General features: G+C 38.5%; 1 long non-coding RNA gene across 1 annotated transcript; it reads right to left on the reverse strand.

Moving 5' to 3' along the window:
• Nucleotides 1–2,567: 2,567 nt before the first annotated feature.
• LOC141634226 (uncharacterized) lies at nucleotides 2,568–5,489 on the reverse strand. The gene is made up of 2 exons (XR_012538978.1): nucleotides 4,992–5,489; nucleotides 2,568–3,229 (listed from the first exon to the last, which is right to left on the reverse strand). It is a non-coding gene; the product is annotated as an uncharacterized LOC141634226 (long non-coding RNA).
• Between the last annotated feature and the right edge of the window lie 5,014 nt (nucleotides 5,490–10,503).

Consider the following 10,503-nt stretch of genomic DNA (forward strand, 5'->3'; position numbering starts at 1 on the left):
CGGTACTCTACTCTGGGACAACTCCGTCTCCTCTAAATGTATGCAAAAAGGACGAAAAGGAGCATGGTTCCACCACTTTCGCGATCATTCCTATAAAAAGGACAAAATACACCAAAGTAGCCAATTCGGGGCAAAATACTATAAAAATAGTAGAGAAATGCATAGAAATACGTGCTGAAATAGGCTAAAAAGACCATACATTAGGCACGTATCAACTAAATATTGAGAAAGTCTCGTAGTGGGTCGTTTTGACCTTTACTAGCCATATTGAGTTGATTCTGCGCTCATATTTCAAGTGGTTGGTGGTTTGGTAGACTCTTGTTTCCACAGGAAAAGATTTTATGGGCCATGCTACAATTATGTACGAGTACTTCCGTTTGTTATATCTCCATAGATCATCCCATGTACTAAGCCTAATAATCAAACATACATAAGAGCGACAAAAACACAAAACTTAGAAATTCATAATATATAGCTCAAATAACGTAAAAGACAAAATTAAATATAATTGACTTATCATAACTTAAAGAAGTGTATCTAGCTATCAAAATGTATGTATCTAGTTATTAAAAGAGTATATCCATCTAGTTGGGTAGAGGTATGTATATAGAAACTTACAAGAATGTATCTAGCTAGTTAAAGGTAAGTATCTAGCAACATAACGAAGTGTGTTAAGATAGCTAGATGTATGTATCTAGCAAGTTAAAGGAGTGTATCTAGCTAACTAGAGAAATGTATCTAGAAGCTTAAAGGAATGTATTTTGCTAGTTAAAGGCAAGTATCTAGCAATTTAGAGGCGTGTATCTAGCTATCTAGAGGTATGTATCTAGCAACCTAAAGAAATGTATCGAGCTAACTAGAGATATGTATTTAGGAACTTAAAGGAGTGTATCTATCTAGCTAGCTAAAGGTATGTATCTAGCAACTTAGAAGAGTGTATCTAGGTAGCTAGAGGTATGTATCTAGCAAGTTTGTATCTAGCAACTTAAACGAGTGTATCTAGAATGTCAATGGTTTGTATCTAGCAACTTGATATGATCAAATGAGGAGGACGCGTATTCTAAATTGAAAACTGGAAAAGGATTAGGGTAGGATTAAGCGACATCAAAAACATTTATTAAATTAGTAAGGACACTTGATACAAGCTCAAAATGGCATACACGACCAATCCGACAACCATAAGCAATTCATTTAACAAACTAATTTAATATGTGTCAGTTTGAAGTATCATTTGGATGAAACGTACCTACTATAGATTTAAAATGAACCTAGGACTCTTTTGAAATGTACCTAGTAGGTAAAGGGATTAAACGAGGGGGCCGGGTATCCTAAAGCGGGACGGGAAAGGGTTTAGGATTGGATTAGGCGGCCCGCTACCGCGGAGCCGCCTAATCCAACCCTAAACCCTTTCCCTTATTATCGGAACAGGAACCATAAACTGAGCCCTAAAGGGGGAAGGGTGAACCCCTTTCCGAGGGGGCCGGGTATCCTAAAACGGGTCGGGAAAGGGTTTAAGGTTGGATTAGGCGGCTTCGCGGAACCCTTTCCCTTATTATCGTAACGGGAACCGTAAACTATGCCCTAAAAGGGGAAAGGTGAACCCCTTTCCAAGGTGGCCGGATATCCTAAAACGGGACGGGAAAGGGTTTAGGGTTGGATTAGGCGGTTCGCTACCGTGGAGCTGCCTAATCCAACCCTAAAAACTTTGCTTATTATCGGAACGGAAACGACAAACTGAGGCCTAAAAGGGGAAGGGTGAACCCCTTTCCTAGGGGGAAAGGGATTAAACGAGGGGGTCAGGCATCCTAAATTTTTTATTTTGTTTTCTTGTCTAGTTAAAATTTCACATTACATTTCGGAATTTTTAATAAATATTTTTTTAAAGGCTAAATACACTATATACACATATATGACATGCTAGATACACTCCTTTAAATTGCTAGATACACATCTCTTACAAGTCAAGTAGAATGCTAATTATTTTTTCACCCGATATAGTTGCTATAGTCGCTAAATTGCTTAATTGGTACATTTCACCCATTAGAATTGTCATTGTAAATCAGCTTCCCCACACATGGCATTAAGGGCAATATATCTTTGAATATTTGTCTTAAGATGAAGTGTAATGGTGCACGCCTTTGAAACAAAGTGACATAACTTTGGGGAGTATTAAGCCCCTAACATGTGCTCCATAATCTCGTATTCCTCCCTCAGATACACATGATATTACTACTGGCTACACATGGTATTACTACCAGATACACAAATCGATTTATATATTCTGTAGTAATAACATGTGTATCCGGGTTGGTATTTTGTGTATCCACTCCCCCTACTATAATACCACAGCCCACCACCACCCACCAACACGCACCCCTACCACCACCAACACACCCCTGATCACCACAACACCACCACCTGTCTCGTATTCCTCTCGTGTCTTTTATATTTTCGTTAAGAGTGCCAAACGATCATTCTACACCAAAAATCACTGCAAATTCTAGTTCATTTTTAGCCTATAGCCTCTCAGAGCAACTTCAGTAGTTTACGAAAAACTAACAAGAAAATAAAAAGAAGCCAATACATACATTGTACAATATGAATTACACAAATAATCTTGGAACATTTGGATCAACTAGTTGTGAGTTTTCAGATCGAGAATCCGATAATGTAGCATTATTTAGACACGGGGATGAAGTTTTATCAGCCTTTAAGACCAACCGGATTTTTACACCCAAAACAAATAAATATTACATATGTAAAGAGGTTGGCATTTTCAGATTGATATCCCAGCAAGGCCAGAACAAAGAGCCGTGATCATGATCTGTGATGCCAAAGTGGGAAGAGTTGTTGACGGGTCAACGTACTCGATTTTTGGAAATGCATGGGAAGATGGCAGGAGGGTCCTGTTAAGGTAGTCCTCATCATCCTTTGAGATGTTAGAATGATCTGCTTCAAATGCATAAGAAGAGTCACCGGGTTCGGGAAAGGATGACGAATGTCCAGCTTCAACATAATATGAGCTGTCTGAGTCGATCACATCACTTTTTGCAGAGCTCAGTCAATCCTCTTGCTTGTTGTACCCAAAGATTGATGTATGTTGATCCTTAGTCTCTGAAGCATACCACGAGAGGAATTCATATTGTACAAAACGTGTGACTATTACTTGAGTTGGGTGATGGTGGTGGGTCAAATTCCGCTACACTGTTAGACTCTCCGGGACACAATCCTGCAAATAACAATGTGAGTTAGCATTTCAATTGAAAAGGCTAAATGTACAACATTTGAACATTATATTCTTAAGTTGAAATCATAAAGAGGTGATTGCGATTAAGCCATGATGAAATTTGAACATTGCATCGACCAGTAGCTAATTTTAAATGCTAAATAAGGACTGCATCATTTTAGCAAACCATTTTTTTTAAAACTTGTTTAGTTTAACTGATACCCATATAGACTATCATCAGCTCTAATGTCTAGATAGACAACTTCTAATATAAACAATTCTCTAGAATGGCTCCCATAATTGTTGAAAACCACTCTCTTTTTCTTCATCGAGGCTAAACCGTACAAACCCCGTCCTCATTTCATGACTTTAGGATTATGTTGTCAGATTCCGCAAATTGCTTTTATTCGAGTTATCTAGCAGCAAGTATGAAAAAAGTGTACGATTAAGTGTGAACATATACTATTTCATTTTACAGATGATTCCCTAATTTACCTATGTTTCTCATAGAAGAGAAAACTCCAATCATTCCAATATGAATCCACAATTATACGAATTGTCAATTAACGCATAGACATGACTACATCCAGGAACATTTAATCAGAACGCAATATCTCAGGAGTATCCAGCAAAACTCAAACAATTCATAGAAATCGATCGGTAAGTAGCAAAAATCCAATCACACTCCAACGATTAAAACACCAAGTATCCAACATTGTCTAAACTATCATAAACGACCTAGGTAAAACTAACCTCAAACAAATGAAGTAACCCCGAGAATAGAACTAGACCTAAACAGTAGCTTCCAAACTGAAACACAAGATTCAAATCCCAGGGTACATCTATATTATCATAAATGACCTAGGCAAAGTAACCCCTCACAAAAGGGGCACTACAGGAACACTAGACCCAAACAGAGGATTCCAAATCGAAACGAAAGGTGACTCGCCTAAACTCTGTCTTACAATCTTACCCAATATTGACTATCTATAATCATGAACATTAATAATGGACCTAACAAATGTTGAAGCAAACATAGCAAATGACCAGACAAATGGCAAGAGCCTATTAACACATGACTAATATTAAACTAGTAACCACATAACATGAAATGATCCCGACCAAAGCTAACAAGCGAAAACCTTAAAAACACGATCTAAATATGCAATCATACAATGGACCAACTTGATTCAACCTAAACACGGAAAGAACTTGCAAGAAAAAGCCTCCTAAGAAACAAAATGAACAGACACTAACGTACCCTAACGCACCCCTGACATGTACCAGGCTCAAATAACCCTACCTAACATTATCCAACTCCCAAAGAAAAAGAAAAAACTGCGTGACAGTTAAAGAAAAACAACATTACATGCACGTCACTAGTATCATATCATATTGATACTCTGTCTCTAATCTAAACTGCAAATGCTAAACCCCAGATTAACGAAACAATCGACCAAGTAAGATCTAAATTAGTTACCAATTACCACGTTCTAACAAGAATAACCCTCCTGCAAAATCAACTCACACTAGAAAGTATAATAAAAACGATCCCGACTAACTATCAACATCATTGAAAGACTGTCTCACATTACCATTATTGAAAAACCATCTCGCAAACGAATCAGCGAAACTACAGATCAATCACAAACACAAACTCTCACCAATTTATTACATTTCCCCCCAAAAAAATCGAAGATTTCAAATCTCACAAAAAAACTTCAAAAATATCCAAAAACAAAAAATGATTTAAACAATATGATACCTGTTTAGCCTTGTACCCAAGACAACGAGCCTTATCGGGTCAGGTTGGATGGATAATCCTAACAGTTGAAGGTAATTGACGATATTCCCAGCAACGTGTCCTAAAAATGAACCTCATAACATCCGATTGTTTCTTATTCCATAGCTCCTACACATACTTTGAAACACCCCAAGAGATTGAGAGGGAAGTTGTTCCACATCGGGAAATTGAGTGGCTTATGAGATATTTATAAGGGCTTTCACCCACAACTTAGCAATAAGGCCTTGTGCTTTTGGGCTTAAGTGAGGACAAAATGGGCCCAAAGGTGAAGATCTCATATTTAGGTGGGGTGTGTTACGATGGTGGTGGGTCGGGTTGTTATAAATGGTATTAGAGCAACCCTGCGACCGTCTGGTGAGCCTGTGGTCAGGTGTACCCGGGTCACCCACCTAGCGGGGGAGGATTATGGGCTTGGTTGCGGTCAGCCTCCGGGCACAACGGGAATGTTGTGTTATTTAAGTGGGGGAGTTTGTAACACCCCAAAAGATTGAGAGGGAAGTTGTCCCACATCGGGAAATTGAGTGGCTTATGAGATATTTATAAGAGTTTTCACCCACAACTTAGCAACAAGGCCTTGTGCTTTTGGGTTTAAGTGAGGACAAAATGGGCCCAAAGGTGAACATCTCATATCTAGGTGGGGGTGTGTTACGACGGTGGTGGGTCGGGTTGTTATATACTTGTACGACCCTGTTTCAATTCCAAATTAAAATAAAGCTTATTATACCCAGATTAATTACGGTTAGACTTCAAATTTGGGGGAAACTTTAAAACTACGGAAATAATTAACAAAAATATGAGAATAATTACGAAATTAAAGAAACTTACATGAAATTTGATCGAAATTGGAGGATTGGTGCGATGAATTTGAGCAGAATTCAATAACAGTTGTGGTTTGTGCGAAAGAGTGCGACAAAGAGCGCCCCGTCGGCAGCTGATCGTGGTCGTTGGATGACAGTGGTCGGAGGACAGCGGTGTGAGGAAGAGGTGGATGTGAGGGGGCGGAAGAGACCGGGAAGGTTAGTGAGAGTGAGAGTGTCGGGTGAGAGTGCGAGTTGGGGTTGGGGTTTGTAAGAGTTAAACGAGCGTCTAATCTTGGCCGTTTATTATTTGATCTGAGGGGCTTGTGTTTAGTTCGTAAGTTCGCACCGAACAATAGGTTCGCACAAGATCTTAATTCTATACACACACACACACACACACACACACACACACACACACACACACACACACACAAACACACACACATACACACACACACACACACACACACACACACACACATATATATATATATCACACTGTAGATACCCAGTATTTGCACGTTCTAAAAACCACCCGATGATGATCGGACTATAACGTGTTTTTGATATGCGTGCGTGGATTGGCTATACATGAGACGGTTTAATGCATTATTCGGATATGAAAAATATTTCAAAAATGGTTTTCTAACTTCATTTGCATTAAAATAACATTATTTAGAGTTAAAACCGTCTTCGGATCCAAAACCGACTCAGAAACCCGCAACTCGAGTCAATCTGAGTCAACCTGAGTCAACTCGAGTCTCTAATGTCAAAAATAATGCCATGAATGGTTTTATCAAGCCATTTGCATTAAAATGACACCGGGCCAAAAACCGACTCAAAATTCAAATCCTGACTCAACACGGATCAAACCCGAGTCAAAATACCTACCCCAAGTAACACCCAAAATCATCATATTAGATGTCCATATTGTTACACGACATCTTATTTGATTACCACAAATCAAACCAACCAAACAATGGATAGAGCAAAGGCCACGTCCAAATTGAAAAGGACAGGGCACCCCATTGCGTAGCAGGGGGGCTCGCGCCTCTTTAGGCTTCCTGCTTAGCCTCTAAGCAAGCTCAACCGGCCTACCATCCCACATTTCTCTATAAATACCCACCTTCACACACCATAATCTTCACGCGAGCGTCCGCTCCCTCACATCTCCCTTAAACTTCTAGACTTGACTTCTTAAGTCAAAAAATTGACCCGTGTTTTCGACCTACCGATCGAAAACACAAGCCTTACACATTGTGTTTGGTACCGTCGTCGTGCATTCGACCGACCCATTTGACCAACTCAACATTAATCAACATATTTTTCAACAACATATTGTCAAATCATTTTCAAAACAAAATCCTTTTTTAAGGCACTCTTTTAAACTTCTTTGATCGCGAGTAGTCACAACGAGAAAACCGTCTCTAAAGTCGTCTACCTCGCAAACATCAGTACACGTAAGTTTGAGGGTGTAAACAACTCACTTATTTCACGTTTTTACTGTTTTTTCGAGTTTATAAGCATGAACAATGCATAACCCGATTCAAATATAGGTTAGATGAGCCAAAACCGAGTTTTGGCCTGAGACAGAAGCTCTTTGCTATGCAAACAGGCTCGCGTCTCTTGTGGCTTTTCGGGTCATACTCAAACGTGTTTGAGTTCATCTTCCTTCAATAATTTCTTTTATTTTTACTTCTTTTCCATTACGGTTTTTACCATTTTAATTCATTTTTATGACAAATATTTTGACCATTACAAAAATCATCCTTGGTTCCTTATACCATGACGGTATATTCCGTGACTTGATGATATTATTGGTTAATTACAAATTAATGGGTATTTTAACACCCTTTTCTTTTACTTAACATTTTTCCTTACTTATTCACACTTGCAAACATATTAGTCATAATTCATAATCTTCCTTGGTTCTTTATACCATGTCGGTTTAATCCGAGTACGATGACAAACTTGACTAATTACAAATAAATGAACTTAACATAATTAGTTCAAACCAAACATTTTTCTTTCATTTTATTTTTATCCTTATCTTGACCACACTACAAAATAAACACGGAAAACTGACGGAAAAAAACCGTCACGACAGCCCCTTTTCCGTCAGGAATAGCCATTCCTGACGGTTTTTCCGTCAGGAATCAAGCGTCACTACAAATGGTCACAAAAAACAGAATTTTGACGGCATTTCCGTCACAAGCTGCATTTCAGACGGTTATTCCGTCAAAACAGAACATTTAGGGGTGACGTAGCAAGTCAACATTTTGTTGACTTATCTGACGGAAAAACCGTCAGAGATGGCCACTCCTGACGGAAATTCCGTCAGATAAGTCAAACAAATTGTTGACTTATCTGACGGAATTTCCGTTACAAGTGGCCCATTTCTGACGGAATTTCCGTCAGATTAGTCAACAAATTGTTGACTTTTGTGACGGTTTTTCCGTCAGATATGGCTCACTACTGACGGTTTTTCCGTCAGGACATATCTGGGCAGTAGATGAAAACATCAGCTTGCTGCCCAGCCACAATGCGGATTTTGCATTGTTTTTACGCAACAAACCTGCAAAAACCAAATACAACCGTCGACCGCCAAGCGGGAATCCATTATCATGTTGACCGTATGAGCGGGAATCAAGAGTAGACAACGAAAGCATCGAAAGAAAACCAAACATGATTGGAAGACCGAAGTTACGATTGGAAGACCGAAGTTATTACATAAAAGCTAAAGGTCAAATTTTTACATGTCTCATAAAATAATGTCTTTTACATACAAACTAAACTACTAAAATCTATAATCATAAGTGTCCTAAGGTAGTCTTAACTAAACTACCAACATAAGAACATAGACGACGGTACTAATAATTACCTAGAGGCTCAATAAAGTCACTACCAAAGCCATGCCCGCCATCCTCATTGTCTTCTCTAAGGAAAGGGCGGGCGAAATCGGAGCACGAGGGAGGGGGTTGAGATGCGCGCATCTCAGCCATTGCTTGTTTCATTTCTGCCATTTGCTGAGCTTGGAGACGGACTGTTTCTTGAGTGGAGCGCATTTCTTCCTCAAGAGTTTGTCGTGCGGCTCGCTCATTGTTTATTTGGGTGGCAAATTGAGTATACTGGGTAGGAGTGTAAGAGAATGATCGACGAGTACCTTTGTTACACGGACGTTAATACCATTGTTCGGCCGCTACATGACCGTGCCCGAAAAATCTTCCATGATTTTCAAAACCATCGACCGCTTTGTAGAACGAACGGTACTCGTCCGGAGCCTCTCCGGGGGGCGTTGGTCGGTTTATCTCTTCTTGATAAATGGCCTAAAAGAAAAACAATTAAGGAAAAAATGATGTTATATTTAAAAATGAGGAAAATATAATAAATATTAACATTATGAATTAGAGAAATACAATAAATATTAACTTACGTCGGTCTTAGCGGCTCGAGGATTAACCCACTCCCCCTTGTTGTTTTTCTTGGTCTTTGTAAACAACTTGTATGGTGTGACCGACTCACCCTGAAAGTAGCATAAAAACGTAAATTGATTATATTCGGCAATCAATACTTGTAACCAATTTGTGAAAAATAATAAATTTGGAGGGAGTATAATACTTACGAATTCCTTGAAAGCATCGGAGCAAATCTTACGGCCTAGAGTATGAGTGCCTAGTGCTTTCCCGTCCTTAGCACCCGACATTCTATTTGCCTTATTTGTTTTAGAACTTTTGGCAAATTCAGGGTCTTTTTCTTCTCTTTCCTTCAGATTCACCCACCAAGAGAGCGGTACCCAATCGGGTTTGTTCTTTAGATACTTGAGTCCATTAATAAGCTTGGTAATCCGCCTCGTGACCTCCTTTTGCCAATCGGGCTTAGGGTTATACTCTTTATCGACGGACTTCACATGTTTCTATTTCAAAAACAAGTATTTAATTAGTAATAGAAGATGACTTTAATTAATAAAAATAAAATAAAAATTATTAACGTAAAGTAAATAATAGGTAACTTTTAAATTACCCTAAACCAATTCCACATCTTCAAACGCTGCGCTTGGCTCGCCTCACTCCATTTGGTGAAGTACTCTTCATCTGAAATGTTATTTGTGAACGACCAACTGACATATTTTTTGATGCACTTGTCACTCCACCTGAAAACTAAAACAAACATATATTGAAAATTTAAATAAAATGATTTGAATGATATATATTTCATAAAGCTAAAAATAAATTTTAGAACACTTACCATTTACCATCTGGTTTGTTTTGTGATAGAATTATCTGCATATTATCCGTTTCCGGATTAAATGTCTGAACACCCTCGTCATCATCATTATCAATCTCATCGTTCTCCTCGTTACGGCGACTTCCCCCACTACTGCTCCCTATCAACTTTCGAATGAAACCTGCCATATACTAATCATATACAACAGAAATTGTCAGTTGAATAAATATCGTTAGTACAAATTGGAGTGTCATGAACAATATAATAAATAAATAATTAACACCGCAAATTGGTAGTCCAACAAAAATGAAAACAAAAATGAAGTGTCATGATTAAAATGCTTCAATTTGATTCAATGATTAAAATTCATACATAAAAATGATTTCATTAAAATTCATACATTAATATAGTAGAATTACAACAACTCCCATCACTCATCACTATCACTA

This window comes from Silene latifolia, chromosome Y, assembly GCF_048544455.1.
Source record: "Silene latifolia isolate original U9 population chromosome Y, ASM4854445v1, whole genome shotgun sequence".
NCBI classification, from domain to species: Eukaryota; Viridiplantae; Streptophyta; class Magnoliopsida; order Caryophyllales; family Caryophyllaceae; genus Silene; species Silene latifolia.